Source organism: Tamandua tetradactyla, chromosome 3, assembly GCF_023851605.1.
Source record: "Tamandua tetradactyla isolate mTamTet1 chromosome 3, mTamTet1.pri, whole genome shotgun sequence".
Classification (NCBI taxonomy): Eukaryota; Metazoa; Chordata; class Mammalia; order Pilosa; family Myrmecophagidae; genus Tamandua; species Tamandua tetradactyla.
The window spans coordinates 188,059,373-188,083,750 of NC_135329.1; the positions used below are offsets into that span (position 1 = coordinate 188,059,373).

Consider the following 24,378-nt stretch of genomic DNA (forward strand, 5'->3'; position numbering starts at 1 on the left):
GGGATGGAATTGAGGCATGTACATGCCCTTCAAGAAAACATGGAATTAGCCATTGAGGACATTTGGTCTCTGCCAGTGGTTGCTTAAAAAGTGAGCACCAAAGTAGGGCAAAAACTTACAACTTGCATTTATATGTACTTTTCCCAAGATAATTAAGCTTTACCAATATTTATAATATAGAATCAAAATAATGCACATATATTAAATATATACATATTTCTGGGTTGCGTGTTTAAATCTCTCTCATAGCTAGCTTTTGCTACTCTGGCTTTTTATCTCTTTTTGTCTGTTTCTTTCATTTATTGGTGATTCCAACTGTAAGAGAGGTTGGATATAAGATCATTCAAAATATTGGTTTGGGGTGAATTGGTATACATTTGATGATCAAGATTGGAGACCATTGCTTTAAAATGAAGTATGATAAAGGTGAGGTTTTCCAAAGGTTTTCAAATCAACTTTGTGCATTAAATAGTTCTTATGCCTTTGACAAATTGTACAGATCAGAACAATACCTGTTAATTAAGACAGCAGCATGTTTTTTGAATAAAGGAAAGATTAAGCAAAATGATGCGAGGCCCAAAACAAGCCTCTCTGCAGACCAGAGAGGGAAACTTCTTCCTCATCAGAAGTAGACACCCAAAAATACCCATGGGTATTCTTTAAGACTTAAGACCAGTACACAGCCAAAACGGCGTTTAACTACATGAGTCTACCATAAACTGTGCAAAAAATGTCCCACCTTTTCTCGATTTAAGAGGAAAAGGAAAATTCTGACCACGGCTAAAATTAAAATAAATATCGAAGCTCCCACTAGCTGCTGATATAATAGCAAGGACATGATTTTATGAGTCATAGAGACCTAGGCTTAAGTACCAGTTCCCTTATTTATTGCCTGTATAATTGTGAGCAAATTGCTTTACCTCTCCAACCTCTCTTACAAAGAAATTAAGACACTAACACATACCTCACAGATTAATAGTGATTGTTAAATAAATTAATAGAACAATTCCCAAACCTCAGTCCTCCTTGTAATGTTTCACAATATTTTTGTATTCAATCTGAATATTTTTCTATTCAATAGTATTATTTACTGTTAATTTTTCCTTAAACATATATGTAAAAAGAAAACTTTGTATCACAAAGAAATACGTGTCTCCCAAATTTAGAGAAATCACATTGTTTAGTTGCTGTTTATTTTGGTTGTCCTGGTGTAATAATTAAGAATGCCCCTTTACTCACAAAAGTATTCCAGTCTAGACAATAAATAATGGGGTCACCCTACCTAGAATTGTCTTGGGTTGTCCTGAGGTGCATATACTGTTGGGAAATAATGACTTAAATATGTAGGTGCCTGGAACATGGAAAACACTCAGCCATGATAGTTTTCTCCCTTTTCTGGAGTGCATGTGAGATGGTATTCATGGTTCGAATAGCTCCAAAGAGGACAGAGTAGTAGAAAGGGACAGACAGGACACAGAGAGACAGCTACAGCTATGCTCACTGATCCTATCACATCTGGGTGTCCCCACACATTAGGATCAGAAACAGATATGCAGTGGAATAATGGGCCACTTTGGTGTAAAATTTATTGATAGATAAGCATGATTTACCAACTCTGAAAGGTGAAACAGTAGTTCTATCTTCAACAAAACACCTAATAGTAACGGATTAATAAGTCAGTGGAGTCTCTCTCTCTTCATATATGCGGGTATGTGAGTGTGTAACATATCTATGTAACATAACTACCTGAGATAAAGGAAAAAAAGATGTAGCAGGAAATTATGAGACTCTTGAAATTGTAATAAAAGTCCAACCGTCGATTCTACATCGGAGCTTTGATGGAGTTAATGAAATAGGGAGGAGGGTTGATCTCAGATTTTTCTCTTAGGTCTTCTTGTATTTCAAGGATGGTAATTTACAAATACATATATATATATTTAATTAAGAAGGAATCCACCTTTTTAACTCAGCAACTATCTCAAAATAGTTCCACAAGAAATGGATTTGGAATTGTTCTATTAGTAGGGGGTTGAGTAGCACTTTTCTAATTTCAATATATGCTAAAAGTGTTACCAAAAAGTTTGTTCTAAAAACACAGTGTCCCTGTGAACATTCTACACACCAGAAAAAAAAAAAAAAGTACAAGAAATAACGGCGATTAACAAACAAGGCAGAGAAAGGAAAATATGAGCCCTTTAAAAGGTTAAAGAAAAAGTTCAAGAGCTAAGAGTTCTGTGCATTTGCCCTCTGAGGGTTTCTGAAAACTCCTTCAGGTGCAAAATACCTTTCCAAGTGAAATACTTTTAAAAGTGGTTTCAGTTCTTCTGATGTGTTACTGTCTAACTCAAGAAAACACTTCCTTTGTCTGCTTATGGGCTGGTGCTTGAGTATGCAGAAAGGATGAGGTTCCACGTGGAAGGTACTTCCCCAGACCTAGTAACCTATAGTTTCAAATGCTGGGCTAGTTGCACATTGAAACAGTAGCTTTTTAAACCAGCCTAGGCATTTTGTGTAAAAAAGATATCCTGTGCGGTTTTTCTTTAGAATGGGGATGGGGAGGGGAGAACTGCAAAATAGACTTCATCAAAATCTGGAATCTTAAGTATAGGTAAGTTTTTAAATTGTTTTCTGAGAGGAAATTGTTATTCAAGGTTTAAGTGAAGCTACCTCTAAGAAAAATTCTGGAAATGAGAAGAAATTTGTGGTAGACTTCCTTCTGCTTTTATTGTCAAGTCTCACTGATTTACGTAGTCGCTATAATGCAAGCAATTTGTGTTATCCTTTCCATAAACATTTACATTTTAAAGAAGCATTCTGGCCCCAAATTGATCTAGAGAGTCAATGCAATTCCGAAGGAAATTTTAGCAGATATTTTTGTTGAAATTGACAAGCTGATTCTGAAATTTACATGAAAAGACAAATGTCCTAGAATTTCCAAGGCAATTTCAAAGAGCAAATTTGGAGGAATTACACCACCCGATTTCTAGATTTACCGTAAAGTTATGAAATCAAGAAAATGTGCTAGCAGCAAAAATTAGACATGTAAGTCAATGGAATGGAATAGAGGGTCCAGAAATAGAGCCACACATATATGGCCATTTGATTTCAAGCAAGGATGCCAACATAATGCAATAAGAAAAGTTAACTTTTTCAATAAATGGTGCTGGAACCATTGGGTATCAATATGGAAATTAAAAAACAACTACCTTGACCCATACTTCATACTATACACACAAATTAATTTGAAATGGATCCTAGACCTAATTGTAAAATCTAAGGTATAAAATTTATAGAAGAAAACACATGAGATAATCTTTTTTGGCCCTGTGTTAGGTAAAATTTTAAGTAAGACACACACACACACACAACATGAACTATAGAAGAAAACAAAAGCAGAAGTCACAGATTGTAAGAATTTATTTCTTATCTAATAAAGGACTTATATTCAGAATAGATAAAGAACTTCTACAATTCAATAACCTAAAACAATTTAAATGGCAAAAGATTTATAGATATGTCACAAAATATGTGCGTCTGGATGTGTGTGAAGGACCAATAAGACTGGTCAATAAATGCCTAACATTATTAGAAAATAAGGAATTTTAAATTGCACTACAGTAAGATACCATAATTTACTCACCAGAATGGTTAAAAATTAAAATGTTTAACAGTACCAAGTGTTGGTGATGCTGTAGAGCAACTGGAACTCTCATACACTGGAGGTAAGAATATACAATGTCCACAAAATGACTTGTACATAATCAGACGCTTTATTCGTAATTGTCAAAAATTGGAACCTGCACAAATAGCCAATAATAGCCGCATGAATAAATTAAATATGCTATAGCCACACAATGGGATACTTCTCAGCAGTAAAAAGGAATGAATTACTGATATATGCAATGACATGGGTGAAGCTCAAGATCATTATGCTTGATTAAAGAAGCTAGACAAAAAATATATATATATACTGTATGATTTCATTTATCAAAAACTTTTTAAAATGCAAACCAACATATAGTGTTAGAAAGCAGATAACCAGTTGCCGGGGGAAAATGGAGGGAGGAATGGGCTATGAAGGGGCATCAGGAAATTTGGAGGGTGACAGAAATATTCTGCATCTAGATTGTGTTGGTAGATTTCTAAGTGTTCAGAACTCCCAGAATTGTTCTTTTTAAATGGATAACGCTTATTGTATATAAGTTATATGTCAATAAAGTTTATTTAAAAATGATCCTAAGGCAAGGGAGAAAGAGAATCATGGAGAGCTATCAATACAATCATTTATTCATTAACTTACAAATAGAATCTCCTGCTCAAGTTCTATGTTAAATTACAAAAATTAAAAATAACTGATCACTGCTCCAGTGCAATGCATGTTCTCATTAGGAAGACAAGTATGTAAATAAGATATATATTTACAATTTGATGAGTCACATAGGAGATATGTATGAAGCACTATATGAGCAAAGTAAAGAGAGATTAGTTTTGTCTGACTTTAAGGTGTGAAAGGAAGGAAAAGGAAGAGGGAAGGAATGACAAAGTAAACTTTGAGGTGGACCTTGAATAATGAATATGATTTGCAGGATGGTAACTGTAAACTCTAAACATAACATACAGCACTTAGCCTCCTGGTCTAATTTGCAGTCCCAGCAGTCACACCATGGACTCCCCAAGGCTGGTGATCAACTTCCAGCCTGGACATGCCAAGCTGCCATGCTTGGTATTGTTAGAGATATAGAAAGAAGTAATAGCCTACAAAGGAGTTGGGATTAGTATTCTTGAAACGAGCCACAGGTCATCAGATTTTGCTAGGATTATTAACTCCACAGAGAATCTTGGACGATAATTGTTAGCTATTCCAGGCAAATACAAGGTGATTGGGTGGGTGTGGCCAGTTCAGTGCTGTCCCCTTAAACCTGATTGGCCTTTAAAGCAGGAAGGTGTCTAGACTACATGGTAACAGGAGCTTGGTCAGCTAAGGTGGCAGAAGAAATCAAGAAGTTTGGAACTGAGAATACCGTCCACCCCAAACTTGGGAATTACACGAAAATCCCAGATCCAAGCACCTGGAATCTCAATCTAGAAGCCTCCTATTGTACATGGAGTGGAATTTGATTTTGATTTTATACCTGATGTCAAAGGAGCTCTGTTGGTTTGGACATGTCCTCCAACTTCCTGTCCAAGCCAGTGGATGTTTCCAAGTTTGGTGTCATTTTTGCTAGTGCTCAGAAGGATGCGAGCTCTGCGGGGGTCATGGTGGCAATCATCCACAATGACCTGATGGGCTTTGCTCTCAGAGAGCACCCCTCTGTCCTGGAATGCAAAATGCAAGCCAGGAACAACTCCTTGTACACCCCACCCCCATGCTTCAGCATCTGCTTCCTGGGCTTGGTCCTGGAGTGCATTATGGACAATGGCAGCGTAGCAGCCATGGAGAAGCTCAGCTCCAACAAATCGGAAATTATTTACAATATTGTCAATAATTCTTGAGGATTCTACTTATGTCCAGTGGAGTCCAAGAATAGAATCAAGGTGAATATTCCCTTCCTCATTAGCAACACTGAAGGAGATAAGGCTTTAGACAAAACATCTCTCAATAAAGCTCTTCAACTCCCTATGATCTCCTTGAAAGGTCATAGGTCTGCAGGAGGCATCTGGGTGTTTCTGTATAATGCTGCCACAATTGAAGATGTTCAGAAGCTGGCAGCCTTCATGAAAAACTTTTTGGAAATGCATCAGCTGTGAATACATCCTAAATCTTTGCACGTGGAACAAAGAAATTTGGGAAGTGCTCCACAAACTTAACCAACACAGTATTTCTGTCAGATGAACATACCTATTGTAGAATCTCTTTTTTTCAAAGAACAGCAGCAAAGCATTTACAGTGCTACAAAGCTGGTGGACTAAACTCTGACTTAAGCTGGAAGCATTTTAAAAATCTTCCTGTTGTTTTTATAAAACTGGAGACATTTTTAAAATCTTCCTGTTGCTTTTTTTAATGAATCCCACTTTTTCTAGCTAGACCTCTATATTCAAAGCCTGTAGATTTAGTATATTGCAAATTTATGTTAATAATTTCTGCAGAAACAAATGCAAAGCAAAGGGGGAAAGTGGGGACCTGTTAGGTGCTGAGCCTAAATCCTTCTCAAGTGGCAGCAGGGGGGTCTCCTGGGCTCAGTAGCCATTGATTAAGGTCAACATTGACCATTTGGTGGCTAGTTCTAGGCACACGTGTTTTGTAGATCTTTCTTTATACTGTTATTCTCAGAAAGAGGTAAAAGTGACATATACTCAATGTTTATACACCAAAGTTTATTTTCAATACCATATAGTTTATACCTATGCATTTATATTTTTAAAAATATGGTTTTCAGTAGACTGCTAGAATTTCTTAGAATCCTAGACCCTGAGCATTGTCACATTACATTTGCAACAGTTGTGCCTGTTCTTTATAAGCTGCTTCACAGAAATGAGATTTAGAGATTCTCTGCTTCACTCTTATTCTCTTTTCAATAGCTAGAAGAGAAGGTTGGTTGGTTGTTTGTTTTCTAATTGTGACTTCAAACTAAAATTCTCTGTTAAGTTCCCTTATCCTTTGTTCACATGCTCTTCTCTTTATTGTGTTTGACCGGAGTGATACTTTAACTTCCAGAAGATCTTTGCTGAAGAGCCTTTTTCCTCTCTTATTTATCCATTATCAGTATTTTATATCGAATATGTGAAGAACATTATAAAGAACTAAAACGTCTAAAAAACAACACACAGCACATAAAAAGGTGGGATCATCTAAAAGCATATAGAATGCTTGCTGTGGTTCAGGGAAGACTGATAAAAGTTCAGACTAGATAGGTAAGAGGGGTAATACTATGAACTTGTATACTAATTACTTTGGAATTTATTACATAGAATGAAGAATTGGGGCTAGTTAATAGTATAATTAGCTCTAGCAGCAGGAAGACTAGTTAAAACAATATATCTAAGAAAATTATTTAAAAAAATAAAAGAGCAAGGGAATAATAAATCCAACATCCAACAGAGTTCTCACTTCTAGGGAGAAGCAGGATAAAGGCTAGGGGAGGGGCGTATGGGTAGATGAGGCAAGTTGTTGCTCCAGTTTTGGTTGGGTGATGTACACTGTAGTATTTATGCTTTAGATTTGGTACATGCTACATACTGTAGTCATATGGGTTGAAGACCATTTTTAAAAGACGAAGGAAATTTAGATGGAAAGAATTAGTGAAAAAAACAATAGCAGAAATTTTTATAAGATCTATGATGAGCACTGGTGCAGTCTAGGGTTACTGGTAATGGGAATGGATAGAAGTCAGATTGTTTTAAGATGTAGGATGAAGGAGAAGGAAAAGTTAGATGACTTCTAGGGCACTCACTCAGGAAACTATGTGCAGGAGAAGGTCATCAGTTACTGAAACATTTTTGAGAGAGGGCCTTCCCTAAGGCTTTTTTTTTTTAAATTCTGGATTAAAGGGAAATTGTATTTTTATTTTGGTAAAATATACATAATATAGCATTTACCATTTTAACCACTTTAAAGTGTACACCTTGGTGGCATTAGGTGTGATCAAAACATTCTACAACCATCACCATTATCTAATTTGGGGACATTTTTATCACCCCAGAAGAAAACACTGTGCCCACCAAAGTTTCAGTTTACCTAAGCCATCAGTGAACCAGGGCTATGGATTTAGGGAATTATTGGAGAATTAAGGTTCACACAGTGTTAGTAGCTTTCCTTCAGAATGAACAGTAGAGCATAAAATTTTGACCAAAGGGTCAGCTACTGCTTACTCTTGTAAAGCTGAGATGCTGCTGGGCACAGCCTGGCTTTTATTTATTTATACATGCATGCATATGTTTATGTATTTATTTATAATCTTCAGATTTTGTTGAGATATATTCACATAGCATATATTCTATCCAAAATAAGTAATTTCTCAAAGTATCCTCACTTGGTTGTACAAGCATCATCCCTTTTGATTGTAGAAAGTTTTCATTGCTTCAAAGAGAAATATAACAAATAGACATAGCCACACCAAAGAAAAAACCCAAAACACCCAATAATTCTTAACCCTCCACCCTGCTATGTTACCCCTAGTATTAGTGTGGTAATAGTGAGGTACTCCTGAGAACGACAGTCCTTAGCGTGCAATAGGTAGTTTTCCCCATACGTCACTCTATTATTAACTCTTTATACCAGTGTCATACCTTTTATGCAGTTCATGCAAGAACTTATATTTACAAAGCTAATCGATGAGATGTGTGAATTTAAATAACACCTTCCAATCATATTCACCTTCAATCCAGCACTGTTACTTATAATCCCACTAATGAGCTGCCATCTCCTCTACCCATTCCCATAGACTTAAGTTCAACCTCACTGACATGTCTGTACCATGTTGTCACATGCTTCAGGACCTCATTCCTTCTTTCTGCTGCATAATATTCCATTATATGTCATACCACATCCACTCGTCTGTTGATGGACACTTGAATTGTTTCCATCTTTTGGCATTCGTGAGTAATGCCACTATGAACAACGGTGTGCAAATATCTTCTCATGTCACTGCTTTCAGCTCTTCTGGGCATATACCTAGTAGTGGAATTGCCGGGTCATAGGGTAACTTTATATTTAGTTTTCTGAGGAACCCTCAAACTATATTCCACAGCAGCTGCACCATTATACATTCCCACCAGCAAAGCATAATTGTTTGTTTCTCCACATTCTCTCCAACATTCGTAGCTTCCTGTTTGTTTAATAGCAGCCATTTATATAGGTGTGAGGTGATATCTCATTGTGGTTTTGGTTTGTATTTCCCTAATAGCTAATGAAGATCAACATCTCTTCATGTGCTTTTTAACCATTTGTATTTCCTCTTCAGAAAAATATCTGTTCATATCGCTTGCCCATTTTACCCTAAGTCTTTTAAAATCACACAATGAATGTGACCATCTATTGTGCACAGACTTAGCCCAGGGCCCTATAAAACTTCAAAGGTAAGGGCCTATTTCTTATAAATACAGATAATAGGATTACCACCATGAGGAAACATACATATATATATATATATATATATATATATATTTTATACAATGCAATAGAATATTTCTTTTATTACCACAGATTATAAGAATTCCTTTAAAATGAATAGAAGTTTACCTCCCATCTGCACAGGTTGACTATCATTCTGCCTCTTTCACCTTATTAGCCAGATATTAAGTGACGTGGGTCCTTGACTCAATTCAACTACTCTACATACTTAGAAATCTGGAACTGACAGGCCAAAAATAGACTGTTGAGTTTCAGGGCATGTGAAAACCCATATTCATCTAAGAGAACTGCAAAAAAGCCTTTGTTGAATCATTTCAGGCTTTTGCTCCTCACTTGAGAAACCTGTGAGTTGAAAACAAACAGCTCCTCGGACTATTTGCCCTGCTCCTGGCTTCCTCAGAAGTAATTAAGGAAAATCAAAGACTTTTTTCAGAGAATGGGAAGACTTCCAAGAAAATTTATTCTCATGAAACCCTCAAAGCGAGTTCATGTGTTAGTTAACAATGTATGTGCTCTCTTCTACTTTCGTTAAAGTTTTTGATGCCAAATCATTTAGCCTAGATTACTGACTCAAAACATGGGGTTTTAGAACCTTTTCTACTTTTGTTTCAGTGTCTTAAGAGTCATAGATGTGAACTTGGAAGTGTTGAGATGGACACAAGTTTTACAGGTCTGCCAGAGTTTCATTTTGAAGGAGTATTTTGAGGTGAACTTGGAAGTTCAATGGAGAATTTTGAAAATATCAGCTTTAAATTATGCTCTTCTTAACAGATAATAAAACATGAACTTGCATTCGAAGGCTAGTTATTTGTTATTTTTAATTAGAATAAATTACAGCAATATGGCAGGTATCAAGAAATATTGATTAATAAATGGATAAAAAAAAGAATAGACAGGTACTTAATTATAAAATCCCTCAGTGGCAAACATGCAATTCAAGTAAATGCTTATGGGATGAACCAACTTTAATTTCCTTCATTTAAAATTTGTTGTAGTCAGTGACCCATAATATTTTTGTTTTCTGCTGTCATTTTTATCTCTACGAGCCAAGTAAATGACAGTCACAACAATCAGGCTTTGTTGCAGTCATTGTTGTTTCTCAAATACACACACAAAACAAGGAGTTAGTAACCCTGTGTGTGTGTGTGTGATTCTTTCCGAACATGTAGTGACTGTTACTATACCATTTCAGATTTGTGCTTAGAGTAATGGGCCTTAAAATAAATCTAAGGGCAACTACTGGTACAAAATAAAATCATCTGAAAACGAATCCATTGAGCTTTCATCCTAAGAACTTATTTTGATTCATTTTAATTTTACCTTGACTGAACTTTACTAAGAACTTGGCCCTTTTTCAGAAACGACAAGGACTACAGATAAATAAATGAGATTCTCCAACCCTTCATCCTCAAGAAACTTACAATCTGACCTAGAACACCAGAGAGAGATGCATGACACATGGAGAATATGGGTATATGCAAGATATGGCAGCACAAATGGTGCATCTGAGATAATGCGAACAAAGGAATGTTCAGTTGAAAGGGAGCCAGAAAAGCAAAGTCCTTGAGAGCAAAGCATGTGATGAAAGCTTAGGGAAGTGTGAAAGAAGTTCAGGAGAATTTCCTTAACTCATTCCTGGGACTCAGGATATACTTATAAAAATAAATACTCACCTAAGAAGCCTTCATATTGTTGGTGATGCAGTAACCCTGACAAGGAGCTCTGAGGTCTGAGTTTGGGTTATGAAATGGTTTGGGGCTTTATCAACCATAAAAAAGGATGATACAGACGGAATTCTAAAAAACTTGCTGAGGATACTTTCAACACTAGCAACCTCAGCTTAGTTCTTCTGATATAGAAAGGCACTGTTCACTGGAGGAATCCTTTGGAAGCCCTGTGTTATTGAAAGATAGGTCCCTTTTGTGAGATTTATTTTAGTGTCTGGCTGATAAATTGCATGTTTGTGTGCAATTTAATAACTTCATCATGAATTTTTATTTAGTCCTATCAAAAGGATAAAAAAAAATAACAATATTAAAAATAAAGCCTTTATTGTTGGGCTCTTTTTCCATAGGATTTAAATTTTTTTTTTTTTTTTTTGGCTTTCTTTGCAATCCTCCATAAAACCGGTTTTGGTGATTTGAGTGAGATGAGTTTATATATTGAAAATCATCTTTGGCCATGGATTTTGTTATATGGAGATAGAATTGTCTGAAAATGAGATGGCCATGGTGCTCTAACAGGCTCCTGAGTTGTGTCTGACTGGGATTATTATCCCTCCTGGGCAGAAATCAGGACGTGCGGTCTGACTGATTTACCAGAAGCAGTAATTGTTTTAATGTAAAGGTTGTCAAGGTTCATTTTTTTCTCCTGCTGCTGCGCTTGAAGAAAGTTGGCTAGTGAGTTAGAGAAGAAGCCCCTGGGAAAAGAAATCAATGCTATTTGATTGTCACCAGCCCACCCACCAAGTACCTCTTAAGAAGCTCAGCCCTTCGGCCTTTTGCTCTTCTCCTCACCTTCCTTCTTTGGCTGTCTTGTGCACCTGGTCTTCAGATCGAAGTTCTACTTCAGTGTCTCCAAAATGCTTAGGTACTTTCCTCAACATTGCCTGACACCCGGCAATTCCATCTGGATGGCCCACCAGAATCTCAATCTCAGTATATCCAAAATTAAACCAGTTACCGTCCCTGAAACACCAGCCCCTTTTCCTGACCTCTGTATTTGTATGAGTCAAGGAACATACTTACAGTCACACAGATATGAGTCCTCAAAAGAAAATGCTTTCGACAGAATAAAGGGTACTAATGTGGTTGTAGAGTCGTGGGAAAAAAATGAAACTTGAAGTAGAAGTCGACACAAAATGTAGAGGCCTTCCTACGTTTTGCCCCTCTCTATAAACACCTTGTACATGTGCTGCTCAAACCAAACTGAGACCCAAATTTAGTTATAAATTTCAAGGTAATTCTCAAAAAATTTTGGTCTCTCAAATATATGACTTATTTGTGGTGCTAGTAAAGCAGAATGTTGGTAGAACATAGAAAAGTAAGAGGTAAAGAGTAAGAATTTGCCCAGATTTCCCAAATTGTTGTTGGAAGAAGGAAATGAAATGTTTATGTTTTAAATTTCTTGGCAGACATTCCCTGACAATAGAGATGGATGCATTAATCCATAATGACCTTATTATACTAGCCATTTAGATCATCGAACCCACCACCAGTTAGCTGACTCTGATAATTATTCTGATATAAACTTTGCATGATATGCAGGTATCAATACAAGTGGAGGTTACGCCATCTACAATAAGGTATTATGAGATTTCAATTAGGGATCCTCGCTGAGTTGAGGCTAAGATTTGGATATGACTGCTGTGGCATAAGCAATCCATGTGCACCCTCACCTCAGCCAAGAGCTTGTTTTTTGCCATTTATCTTTGTTTCTACTCATTTCTCTGGGAACTAGGAGAGCTGTTTACTACTCTCAAGAGGTAAGCAGTGCCACACATCTTTACATTTCATATTAAACCGATACCAGCTTAAGACTCCACTCACCAATTTGCAATGAAGTCCAGTACCTTAAAGCTCCCACCTTCACCCTTGGATACTTAAGGACTTTGGGACTTACCCAGCACAAAAAAGAAAAAAAAGTAGTCTGGCACTTCTACTTTCAAGAAGGATGACTATTTAGGACTGTGTTTTCTGATGGTAACAGAAGGTGCTCTTGATTCTCTTAGTCTGCAACTGCCATCGTTGACATTACACTTTGTAACCTCATGACGCCGTGATGGATCATAGTCCTTCACTTCCTGCCCAGAGCTGCGATTCTGGGTCCAAAAAGACACCTATCAAGTAAAGCCTAGTCCTTCAAGGGAGGACTAATGGCCAGCAACCTTACTATCTCTTGGCCAGGCTTGGCCATGCACGTGCGCTATCCAGGATCCCAGGACTGCAGCTCTTGGCCCATCTCAGGTTCCACCTATCATTCAGTGTAGGTTCAGGCCCCTGCCATGAAGGAATCTGAAACTATTATCTCTCTTTCCAAGTTTGTATCTCCATTGCAGGAGAAATCTACTTTTCTTTCCCATTTGTTCATCTCTCCCTCTTTCTATGACAATAGTTCTTAACTGTCTATACAAGTCCCAAGATCTCAGCCTTCAGAAACTCCAAATAGTCTGTATGTCTTCCTCAGGAACATAAGGACTCAGATTTGGACACACAAATTTCTGTTTACCTTCCCCTGACTGGTTAATTTTCTTTCCTTCCTAATGACCAACCTCAAGTCAAAAATGGACTAGAAGACATCTCCCTACAGCAGCAGAAAATAAAACAAAAGTAAACACAAGTTGATTTTCAAAGGGGTCACCCTGCTACTGAGATAAAACTATGTGACAAATCTAGGGCAAGTGATAGAAGCTAAACTGCAGGGATAAGTGTTAGCCACTTGGAGATGCTTCACCACAGGGAAAGGAATCTGGGTCAAAGATCTGAACTTAACAAGAAGGCTGAAGAGTCTGGGGAGATTAGTGGTTTTGGATACAGTTTAGAGCTGACCTTGATCAACCTGGTGGCTCTGCACCCTGGGGGAAAGAAAGGGCTCTATATGTGTGTGTGTGTGTTTTTTGGGGGGTGGAGGTGTGGGGGGGGGGGGTGGGGTGGGGGGGTGCATGGTCCTGGAAACTGGGTGTGTGTTTTTGAACAAAACAAAAATAACTGAGGGTTTTTACTCATTATGCCTAGGCAACTCTTCTATGGAAATGGAGCATAGAGAGGGGGTAGCATTTTCCTGCAGCAGGAGTTAGGACAAGGAGTGGGGCCCAGAACACCTATCAGGGATGGTAGTAGAAAGCTAGTGCAGCTGGGGCAACAGGGGCAGAGGCCACCCGACAGGGACAACACACACTGGTGCCTGGTAGCACATGGTTGAAGGGAGCCCCAGAAGACGCCTAAACAAACACAGCAGTCACCTAGGCAAAGTCAACCGTGTGGGCACACTGGAGGTGGCAGTCTGAACAAATCCAAGCATGTTTACAAGGTCATCCAGCTGAAAAGCAAGATATAGGCACTTGCTGAATGAGTCATAAAGTAGGCCTTGTGGGCTTCCAGAGGGAGGCTCAAAAAGGTGAGAAACAGGACAGATTTGAGATCCTGGTATCATGAAGGTATGGGTTAAGGTTAAGGAGACAGCAGACTTCAGATTAAACAGTTAAGTGATCTTGTTTGTATCCACAAATAATGCCAGGTGAGGTCATTTTTATATATTTAATTATGCAACATAACAGAAGTTAAGTTTTACTTTACTTAAAAAAGTAAAAGTCTAAGTTTTACTTTCTTTCCACTGCTGCATTTTTTCTTTGCAAGTTGTCAGATAATAAATTCATCTTCTCCTTGACCTTGTGTGTGGGTGAGGGGAGGGAGGCAGGGAGAGACAGAGGTGGGGGGAGGGAGGGAAGGAGGGAAAGAGAGATTGTCATCAGTTTCCCTGAGCTGATTACTTCTGGCTAAACTGATAAAATTATTAGTTTTTGGACATTTCCAAGTTGCGGATCCAAAGCTGATGACATTGTAAACCAGGGGACGTTCATATTATAGGCATGTGGTATCCGGTGAGTCTTCTTTCACAATTTCCCTTTAACTCATTTTCTTTATTTCCTACTGTCATAATCAAAATCCAGGCCTTAAGTAACTCTCATTTTTTCCAGCCAATGAATTTTACACACTGTTTCCATGAGGCCTTTCTAACTCCATTGCTTCTACCTGGAATGTCTCCAAATCTTACACATATTTCAAGGTCCTGCTCAAATATTACCCCCTTCATGAAAATTTTCCATATCACACATTCAAAAACTAACTCCCTCTTCCAGGAAGTCTTATGACAAAACCGTTTTATGTTACACAAATAGGGCTTCTTCTTTGACAATTAGTGTGAGTGTAGGTATTATATACATTCACTAATTATTTGGAAAGTTCCTAGAAATAAGAATCACACCTTTATATTCCAGCACAGCACTCCTTGCTCATGTTAAACCTTCCCCCTCTACCCTGTTCACCACATATCTCAGATGGCCTGTGACATTTTTATTATTTTATTTTCCCTATCAGGGTGATTTTCATGCCTGTGTAAGCTATGTGTTACATGCATAAAAATGTGGGAGGCTGAGAACTAAGCAAGCCTAGGTGAGACTGCTTGATTTGTATCAAATCATATATTCCTTTACTCGGGAAAGTATTTCACCCTTCAAATCCCCTTGTTCTTAATAACCTTTTTTCAACTCTTTTCAAATTCCTCATATTATTCAGAAACAGGAAATTCTGAAGAAAACATGAAATAGTGAGTATAAATGAGTTTTCTCACTGGTTCCCACATTATTCTCTTTTTACCTAGAGTTTTATTACCCGAACAATATTCTATGAGCACCTGTTGATGACACATAAGCAGATAATTTAGCATCAAGTAAATGATTAAAGTCAGAGCTAAATAATTCATGTTTTAATTTCAGTGCTGCAAATTATGTTGTCTGAGCAATCCCTTTCAGAACCAATTAGTTAAGCTAACCATCACTTAAAGATATTAGCTCTAAGAAGGGCCAATTTTTAAGGTCTTTCAATAGGCAGGTGCGACTGTGCCATAAAACATTCATCAGTATTTGTGCCTGGGAGAATTCTGTAAGACCCTACAGTCTTGCCAAATTCCATTCTATAGTTTAAGAAGGCAAAAAAAAAAAAAAAAAAAAAAAATCGAATAGGGGAAACTGATTTTACAAAAGGAAAATGTATCTCATGGGCATGGGCTCTGGAATTAAATAATTTTCATTTAAGGTTCACTCATTCAAATGATAAGATATTTGATCCTAAGACATCAAAAAAAATCTAAGGTCTCTCTACTCCGGTTCCTAGTAAGCTATAATTACTAGATATATGACTTCGTTCTTACTATATTGTACTCTGGTTTCTCATCTAGAAAATGAAGATTAAAACTTGTAATTGTTCCACAGAGTTATTACAAGGATTTAATAAAATAATGCATGTAGAGCTAAAACAGTGTCTAGCCTAGAGTTAGTGTTCAATAAATGTCAGCTAGTATCATTATGTAAAAACTATTATATATATACCGATACTGCATCTACTCAATATCAAAATAAAACTAATGAAAATAAAAATATCAGTATACATCTTTATCCAGACACTAAACTGTGATGAACAAAATGATAAACCAGAATGGATCTAAAACCTCCCATGATTTTCTAGGACTAAAACATAAAATATTTCATATTTACTTATTTTGGATGAGAACATATGGATGTGCTGTAATTGATAATCATTTGTTAGCTTGAATAGGATCAGTGTGTAAAGCATGTCAGGTGAACTTGGGTTCTGGTTCTGTGATGATTAAGTTCATGTGTCAGTTTGGCCAGGTTATGGTGTCCAGTTCTTTTGTCAAGGAAGCGCTGGCCTGATTGTTCCTGTGAGGACATTTCTTGGATTTAAATCATTAGTAAGTTGATTGCCTCTAAGGTGATTACACCTACAGTCAACTGAGGAGAGTGCCTTCAACAATGAAAGAAGTCTCATCCAATTAGTTGAAGGCTTTAAAAGAAGTGAAGATTTCAGGAGTCAGTAGGGAGAATTTCCATCTCTACTTCAGCCACCAGCTTCTCCTGGGTAATTCACTGGAAACCTTCATCGGTACCTTTCAGTAGCTTGTAGCCTACACCTTGGAATTTGGACTTATCCATCCCCATAGTCACATGAGCCAATTCCTATTTAAAAATCTCATAATATTTACATAACACACACACACACACACACACACACACACACATCTCCTGTTGGTTCTGTTTTCTTAGAGAACCCTGGCTAATACAAGTCCCAACTAAGAAAATATTTGATATTTGCATAGAGAAACGTTTTAGCATGCTAGCGCTATTGTACACCTGTGACAAATTAAGCTAATTTGCATCAATAGATTTTAACAGCAGCACAAAGTCCCATGATCTTGCACTCAGTTATCTCTGCTACAAAGCATAAACCCTAGTTCAGCTTTTAACCCTAATTTTTGGAAACTTACAGACCTATAGATGATTCACTGAATTTTTTCCTTTCTGTTGATTATATTGGTGTCATTTGGGGTAGGCTAAATGACTTACTGATGGGTATAAGAAGCAATTTATATTTCTGTTAGTCACACTGATAACCTTTTTAAAAGAGAGCAAGTCAAAACATTAAAATAAAAACTTCCATTTTCTATTATTAGTTGAAATGCCTTTCATTATTGTTGATAGCATAAGTCGCATTTACTTGTTAGACCGCTAAGTGTCCATTATCTAATGCTGATGAGTTGCAAGAAATTGCCCTTCCTACTGCAGAGTAGCCTGAATTCTTTCAGCATTTCCATCAGCTCGGATAAGGTACACCAAATTATCCTTCCAACTACAGTTGTGTCACCTGAATGCAATTAACACCTTATTAAGTGTTAAGGCATTTCTGCAGGTAATAAATTAGTCATGGCTCGGTAGCTTGCAACACTCCGTACAGTATTTGATACACTCACTGTGAGCTATGGAAAATGCTGCAAACAATTAAATTCTTTAGAGCAATGCAATTACAAGGATAATTTTCTATTTGTCTTAGTGATATGGACTGCACAGATAGTCAGAGTGTAGAACGCAATAAATTGAAGATGTCTTTTTTCATAACCACAGTGTTTCTTTTGGATTCAAAGTTTCATGCCAGAAAAGTTGGTATTTTGCTTCTGGACAATTTTCATTAAGTTTCAGTCACTAAACCCTATCTTCATATATTTTTATTTCCACTTTTTCCCCTACACTGAAAATCTTGAGGTGTAAAAATTAACTACAATCATTTTAATTAAAAATTCAATATGTATGAGAAGCAGGTCTTAATATACACCAAAACTTTTGGAATTTTATAACTAAATTATTGATCTAAAAACTTTACTCACTTGAAAATACTCATTTTGGATCTACAAATTAATACCCGAAGACTAACAACTTGTTCCATGAAGAAGAATGGATCAAAGATTATCCTTAACAAAAAAAAAAAAGAAAAACATAAAGTTTAATAATTAAATAGGTTTTATTCCCCAAAATTTTAAAATAATCTTCATATACATTTCTTCTGAGATTCAAATTTTCTACCTGTTTCCTTTCCCTTCCCTTAAAGGACATAAATGACTAAAGGCAGGCACAGAATTTGTAATGTGTAACAAACTCATTCTTCCAAGCAAAAATAGAGAACATTTAGTAGGTTCAGATGACAGAATTTACCAGATGTTTTATTTCCCCACTAAATATCAGCTGTTGTTCTACTGCTATAGAATTTAGTTTGCAGTGTTTTATGCACATAGTAGTAAGGAATTCAAAAGCTACTTGCAAATAAGCAGCTCTTTAGAATTTTTCTGACATATATTTTTTAGATGTAAGTGATATGATTTTTTTTCTTTCCTGGTAAGGAAACTAGGCAGCGGTATTAGGTGTCACATAAATAGCAAATTGGGTGAAATGATTAGAAGATTACATAAACCGCTTTTCAGATAGGAACCTCTGAGACAAGCTGCAGAGAATATGGGTCAAATGTTCAATAGCCTTTTTCTGTGCATATAAAATATTTCTTCATAAACTATAGATTGACTATTTCCAGCTTTCCCACTAACCTACAAATCAGCGCCACTATCATAAAATCTATTAGAAGATTCAGATCATCCTACTTCACTTCCACATTTGACAGTTGAGAAACTAAAATCTAAAGAGGTTAAATGACTTGCTCAAGGTCACAGAAAAGAGTTACAGGGAACCAAGATCTCATGATGCCTCATCCAGTGCTTCTATCACTACCTTATGGGAGGAGGTGAGGCACATATACCTTTCAAAGAACCTTTGGGCACTATGTTTTATTACCTGTTTCTAGGAATAGTACATGGTAAATTGAAGCACTGTCTTATATTCTCACAGTATGCCCTAGATTTAGTGCTGATTCTGATTTAATCCACATTAGAGTAGTCATAATTATGTTAAATGCCTCCCTACGTTGTGACATTTTTTATCCCATATAAGATTTCAGATTTCAGAATATCATCTTTGCTATTTTTGGACACATGTCAGGAATAAGCCAATAGATTTCTTATGCAGATTTATTATTAAAATTGTTAAAATTGCATTGTTAAAATTGTTCTTACAAGTTGCAATTTTAGGTCAGTTTTCTTATATGATTTATCAAATTCTAAAACTAATTGAAATAGAACTACTAAGACTGTGTTTGAATCTTTTCTTAATTATCAAAATGTGAAAGCTTCCATAACGTAAGGAATGGTTGAAGAATTTGTGAAAACAAGAAATAAAGCCATCATCTAAGGAATTGTCATAAAATACTTCGCTAAGAAATACACTTTCTAAAAAAGTTTTCATGACTTTTATACAGTTATGATGCTTCTATGATTGAATTTTTCACAGTGTACGTATAGTAAGGTTTAAATAATATTTTTGAAAATAGTTCTTTAGATGCAGTTAGTTTAGAATCGGGTAAAGTATACTGTGCTTGAGAATCAGTGTTAAATTATTCTTTTGAATCATTGTTATTTTTCTCATCTAGCAGCCACTGGTGTGTACTGGAATGATAAATCATATAATAAAGTACTGCTATCTATTATTCCTACTCTCAATGCGTCCTTTGACAATAACTCTGAGATCTGATAAAGAAAACAACAGCATTAAGAATATTTTCCCTCAATATCCAAGGTAAGATGCCTATAATTCTGCCAATAAATTACCAATCGACTTAGAGTGAAAAATCTAAGTTGACTATGATTAAGAGCTATTTTCTGTATATATTTAGAAACCCCTTGTTGTAGTAATTACACTTCTAGAAATATAGATTATGGATATCAAGATTTAGTCAAAGATCTATGAAGAAATATTTATTATGGCATCAGCTAAAATAGCTACTAAGTGAAAAAATCCTTAGAAGTTAAAGAATTGTTGTTAAATAAGTTACGGCACATAGTTCTACTTCGTTACTTTTACAGTTGATTACTTTTGATTATTTTTCAAGTTTCCCTTAATGAACATATACTTCTTTTACCATTTTAAATAAAGTCCTTAAAAGTGTTTTTTTTTTTTAATGTTTATTGACAAAACTAAAATTAAGGGGCTTAAGAGCACTGTAATACATTTGCAGAAGCTAGGTTGGGAATTTGCACTGATGCAGATTGTATTTCCCAAAATGGCCACCACAATGTGTCTCAACTCACATGATCTTCTTATAACATGACACCTAGTGCTGAGGTCTAAGTGTCCTCCCCCTGAACCTTGGCTGACATTTATCAGAGCACCTCCACCAACAGGGGATGGTAAAATGAGGTTTATGATATTCAAAGCTCTCATAAAAATGCCATGCACGTTCACCTTTTTTTTTTTTTTTTTGGCATACTTACTCTGTGAACTCTGCCACCATGCTGGGAGGAACTCCAATCTAAAAATGTGTTTTTTTCTGGGTATTCTAGCCAACACCCCTCCGTCAGGTGCCAGCAACGGTCAACATTGACCATCAGATATGTGAGTGAAGACGCTCAGAAATGAATATGTACTCCTACTGTGGAATTACTTCCAGTCTTTGAATTTTCCTAGCTGAAAACCCAAACAAGCCATCTTCACTGTGCCCTTTCTGAATTCTTAAAACACACAATCTGTGAACGTGATAAAATGGACAAACCACCCTAAGATTTGGGTGGGTTGTTATGCATCAGCAAATATTTTGAGTATAAGTCTCCCCTAAAATAGTCACTTTTCACCAAAATAAATAAGAAATCAATAAGGCATTCAACTATTCAAAATCCAGAAGAGCTAATAAAAGTTTACAAAAATCACTGAGTTTATAAAAATAATACTGATAAGTCGGGAAAAAAAGAATCAAGCAATCTTCCCTTAAGTGCTTAGAATCACAATTGAATTTGCAGAAAATATTTTCTTACTGCAAAGGCTAGAAAGTTACCAAACTTCAGTGTAAGAATTGAAGACCTTGATTTCAGCCTCGACAATCCATGACACAGACTAACTATCAAAACAGGAGAAAAGAGAAGCACTAACTTTTTACTCTGATTGGTGATATGGATAGAAGTACATGAGAAATTGCTACAATGGAATAAGGGTCCTTCAGGATGGAAATTGATTTTAAAAAGAAAAGCAAAATCCTTTTGAATATAAGTTTCAGTTATGTTTCCTAAGAAGTCACCAGACCTACAAGTTAAATGAAATGCAATAATTTTAGTACTACCCTAGTGCTGAATTGCTATACCTAACACTCTAGCATCCATCAGATAAATATAGAACAAGGAATATTCTTGCTATGAATGTGTGATTTGAAACTCTTTGATACAATTTGAGTGAAATTCACTAGTTCCTTTGAATTAGTGATTGCTGTCCCATCTAGACACATAAATGTCACAGGAAATACATGAGACTAATTGAATACTTCTTTTCTGTAACTGTAATAGAATTGTAAGCGGAAAGATCATTAAATCTTTCATTCACTTGGGAAGACAAGAGTAAGTATAAAGTGCTAAGAGACATTTAACAGTCTTGGGTTGGGCAGAGGAGGGAAAAGACTAGTTGGTTTTCCTAAAAGTAATATTTAAACTAGGTCCTTGTTTAGGTTTGCTAAGGCTGGCAGATTACAATATACCAGAAATGGATTGCTATTAATAAAGGGGATTTATTAAGTTACAAGTTACAATTCTAAGACTGTAAAATATCCAAATTAAGTTACCAGCAAGAGAAGCCGATCGTGTCTGGGGTTCCTCTGTCACATGGGAAGGCACATCGTGAAGTCTGCTGTCCTTCTCTCCTGGCTTCCGAGTTCAAATGGCTCTCTCTGTTCCTTCTGCATCTCCAGATGTCTGTGTCTTGGTTTCATCTCTCTGCCCTTTCTATCAGTTCTGAGCTCTCTCCATGTGTTTTTGCCTTTTATTCTCTTCATATAGGGGTCTGGTAAAAAGATTAAGACCCATCTTGAATGGGCAGGGTCGCATCTCCATTCAATTGAAAGGTCCCACGTCAGCTGGGTGGGTCATATCTCCATGCCCCCACAAGATCCAGTTAGGATTAAAAGAACATGGCTTTTCTGGGTCACATACAGTTTCAAACCAGCACAGTCCTGAACAGCAAATAAAGCTGAGTTGAATAAAAAAAAATAAGTGGCAAGATATTCCAGGCAAAGTGACAGTCTATCCAAAAGCTCAGAAGGGAGCAGTATAGCATATTGAGGGAACTCCAAATAATTTCATTTTGGTGGAGCTTATGGTATAGATCATTATGTACCTTACACATTTTAGATTTATGATATGCCTTTGAAATATTTTAGACAAGGAAGTGTCATGACCATCTTTGCTTTCTCTAAAAATCTGTCTGGATCAGAGTAAAAAGATCAATTAGAAGGTAGTTTGCAGTGACTCAGGGGAAAGAAAAATAGAAATATAGCAAACTTTTCTACTAAAATGTCTCTGTAGTTGTCAAAATAAATTTAATTTAATAATTATTCACTTTTCACAAATTTCTACTTTGAAAATAAGTACACTGGGGCACAGAAATAGTGATCCTCTAAGGTTTCTTAAAGTATAGAAAATAGTCCTAGGACAAGGACTTATGTATCCTGATGCACAGACCTCTGTACAAGGCTCTAAAAACCACACAGACAAAGCAAGTAATTCTGTGAGATTCTTGTAGAACATTTTTTAACACCACAGTTTTTGGCATTTATGATTTTTGAGTAAAGACAAGCAACTTTACAAATGCTTATAATTGAAACTTTTATACTTTGTGTGTGACTTTTTAAAGGCTTCATCAGTTTGTCAATTAACCACAAAAACAAACAAACAAACACCCTCATTTATTCTAGTTATGCCTGGAAGCTGATGTTCCAAATAAAAAGGCTTTTTACATAAATAAAAGTAATGTCTTAGAGAATTGACTTTCTCAACTTCCAGAATTATAAACCAGTTATTGCTCTTCCTGAGTACATCTATTACTTTCTGAGTGCAAAATGGAGAGGGAATTTGTTAATCCCTTCTGTACTATAACATCTCTGTGTTTAACCACACTGATCTATGTACTATTTTAGCAGGTAAATAGCGAATGGTAGATGGGCAAACCAAATGTACTCCCACAACTGCTGTGGATATCTGCTATATATTTGTCAAACACTCATTCACCACATCCCGTGGAAGGTAGATCCAGGGCACATCAGCAAAATGCTCTCATATGCCACTTTAGGCCTGAGTAACTAGAAGAAAGACATCAAAGTGGGAACATAGTTTTCATTACTTAAAAGTCTAACGTGTTTTATTTAAATAAAATAGATAAATAAAATAAATTCATCATTCTAACAATATGTGAGATGAGTAGGTAGATGCATCTGATAAGGTGACACGTAAGGACAATTTTTAAAAACCAACAACTACTACCGCTGTTTTAGATTCTTAGGTTGATTAAAGCAAATACCATGAAATGGTTTGGCTTAAACAAAGGGAAATTATTAGCTTACAGTTTTGAGGCTGATAAAATGTCCAAATCAAGGCATTAAGGCTATACTTTCTTTCTGAAGACCAGCTGCCGCAATCCTTGGCTCCACTGTCCATGGCAAGATACATGGTGGTGTCTGCTGGTCTCTCCCTTTTCCTCTTGGTTTCACTGATTTTAGCATCTTGTTCCTGTGGCTTTTTCTTTCTCTCTCTTTCTGTATTCATTCCATTAGTAAAGGACTGTAGTAAGAGGATTGAAACCCATAATGAATGAGATGGGTCATACCTTACCTGAAGCAACCTCATCAAAAGATCCTATTTACAATGGGTTCACACCCACAGGAATGGATTAGATTTAAGAATATATTTTTCTGGGATACATACAGCTTCCATCCACCACAGCCACCTCAACAGAAGAGACAAGGCATCATAACTTAAGGAATTATTAATTGTTCATTGTTCCAATGGAAATTTATGGAAGGTCTAACCTTAGTGCCAGGTACTCAGCACACATATGTAAACAAGTCATGATTCCCACCCTTAAGGATTTTGTATGAACTCCAGGTGGGGTAGCTGAGTCACAAAAGGGGAAAGCTGGAAAGACCTTAGCATGATACAGCATGGCTGTTGGCTAGATACCCTACATAGAATCATCTCCTTTCTAACAAAAGCCTTTTTTCCAAATATATGCTCTCTGGTCTCGAACCAGGACTTCAAGAGAGGAGAGACAGCTCCAGTTCCAAAGCATGAATGATAATTGGTTAATGACAGTCATGGTATTCTGA

At 36.4% G+C, this 24,378-nt stretch overlaps 1 pseudogene; it reads left to right on the forward strand.

Moving 5' to 3' along the window:
• Window positions 1-4,663: 4,663 nt before the first annotated feature.
• On the forward strand, window positions 4,664-5,748 carry LOC143676526 (phosphoserine aminotransferase pseudogene; annotated as a pseudogene).
• The last annotated feature ends 18,630 nt before the right edge of the window (window positions 5,749-24,378 follow it).